The sequence below is a fragment of the Mandrillus leucophaeus genome, unplaced genomic scaffold, assembly GCF_000951045.1.
Source record: "Mandrillus leucophaeus isolate KB7577 unplaced genomic scaffold, Mleu.le_1.0 Scaffold1086, whole genome shotgun sequence".
NCBI lineage: Eukaryota > Metazoa > Chordata > Mammalia > Primates > Cercopithecidae > Mandrillus > Mandrillus leucophaeus.
Window position 1 is genome coordinate 127,814 of NW_012099054.1, and position 2,632 is coordinate 130,445.

Below are 2,632 nucleotides of genomic sequence, written 5' to 3' on the forward strand. Positions count from 1 at the left end.
TGGACATAGGGAGGGGAACATCACACACTAGGACCTGTCGAGGGTGGGGGCTAGGGGAGCAATAACATTAGGAGAAATACCTAATGTAGATGGCAGATTGATGGGTGCAGCAAACCACCATTGCACATGTATTCCTATGTAACAAAACCGCACATTCTGTACTTGTACCCTAGAACTTAAAGTATAATTTTAAAAAAAGAATTTTTTGACTATTGTAAGAACTGCTTTGATTCTAGTTTGTGGACCAGTGCTGGCATATCATAATGCTTAAAAATATTTGTTGAATAATAAATGAATAGTGAATTGAATCGAATTATTTCTGTGAAATAGCACAACTTTCCCTAGGAACTGTGATGAAAAAGCTAGTATCTATAGCTTGAAATATATTGATCAACATGGGTGTTAAAAGTAAAATAAATAAATATCTAAACCAAATATTGGTACTTTTAAGTAACAAATTATATATATTCACACAAAATTATGGAGGATTAATGATCTCAATCAACACTATGTACTTTAAAAGTTATAAATAACTAATCTTAATTTCATCTCTTATCACATACTAGTCTATTACTAAGTTTTTTTCAACTTTGTCATGCCAGGTAGCTTATTGATACATAAAGCATCCAGCATTCAATAAAAAAATTATAAATTTTCTTCTGCAATATACACAGCATTCTCAAAATAGATTTTTCTGATACTTAAAGAGATTTCTGACAGAAATGCTAGCACTGACATACATCGTATATATTATTTCAGACTCTGCTGTGATTTATATTGACTTTAATCCAACCATATTTTGATCTATGTTTAAAGTGTTAGAAATGAAATTCAATGATTTTCTCAGATATAAAATTTATTAACTACCTTCAAACTCAGGACAAGTTATTTGTTGGACTTAAATGCTGCTAGCCACAATCTTTTTGAATTGTTATGATATGTGACTAGGAACTACTTCAGGGCATAATGCACCCAAAGAAGTAGAAACTTACATTGAATTAGAAGTAGAAGTAGGAGAAGCAAAAGTAACTTTAATGCTATGTATTTACATTTTATATTGAATAAGGATCTATAATACTCCGATCTATAATACTCCAGCTAAAAGATTTAATTATTGTCAAGAGTTACACATATGGTTCACTTTATGATGTAACTTAAACCCCACTGGTAGAGTGTTGCTAAAATGTAAGACCTATTCAAGAGGTACTTGTATTGAAAAGACTCTTTAATTTTCTGCATATTGCAATGCTTTGACATCTTAAAATACCTTTATGTCTGGGAAAAGACTGCCTTCCTGGGACTAGACAATCCTTAAAAGTAGCAAAAGGCCTAACTGGGAGTATATCTCTGATATGCAAACTAACCAATCTAGAGCCATATCTCCTCTCTCTGGACCATATTCATTAGCCTCTATCATCCCCAGCACATTTGTTATAATTAATAAATGACATTGACACATGATTATCACCCTAAATCCATGGTTTACATTAGGGTTCACTCTTGGTATTGTAGATTCAATGGGTTTTGACAAAGACATGACATGTATCCACCATTATAATATTATATAGAAGAGTTTCACTGTCCTAAATATTCCCTGTGCTCCTCCTATTTTCCACCCCTTTCAACAAACGCTTGACAACTACTGATCTTTTTACTGTCTCCATAGTTATACCTGTTCCAGAATGTCATAGATATGTAATCACACAGTATGTAGCATATTCAGATTGATTTCTCTCATTTAGTATAATGCATTTAAGGTTCCTCCATATATTTTCATGGCTTGCAAGACCATTGTAACTTAACGCTGAATAAACTTTTCATTGTAAGGATATATTATAGTTTATCCAGTTATCGGTTGAAAGACCTCTTGGTTACTTCCAAATTTTGGCAATTATGGATAAAGCTGCTATAAACATCTGTTGTAGGTTTTTGTGTGGGCATAAATTTTTACCTTATGTAGGTAAATACCAAGGGGTGTGACTGCTGGATCTTTTGGTATGTGCATGTTTAGCTTTGCAATAAATTGCCAAATTATCTTTTAAGGTGTGGTATAACCCATCATCAATAAATGAAAATTGCAGTTTTACATTTTTTTGTACGCATTTGGTGTTCAGTGTTTGGTGTATAAAGTATCTTGTTTTAATTTGCAATTTCATAATGATGTATTACATTGAATATTTTCATACACTTATTTGACATTTGTGTGTCTTAAATTGTAAGGTATTCAGATCCTTTGCCCATTTTTAATAGTTTTACATTAATTTGTCCATAATTTAATTTAATTTTTGAATTTTAAAGGCTTTTTATATATTTTGGATAGCAGTCGTTTCCCGATGCATTTTGCAAATATTTCTCCCAGTTTGTTGTCAGCTCATTGTCTTAATGATGTTTTTACAGAGCAAAAGTTTTTAATTTTAAAGTAGTTCATGTTATCAATTATTTATTTTATGGGTAATTATTTTGGAATTGTATCAAACCATAGTCACCTACTGTTTCTCCTATGTTATCTTCTAGAAGTTTCACAGTTTTGCTTATTACTTTTAGGTCTATAATCCCTTTTAAGGTTTTTTTTTTTTGGCAAAAGTTAAAGGTCTCTGTCTGGATTCATTTTTTTTTTCCAGTGTTTTTTTTT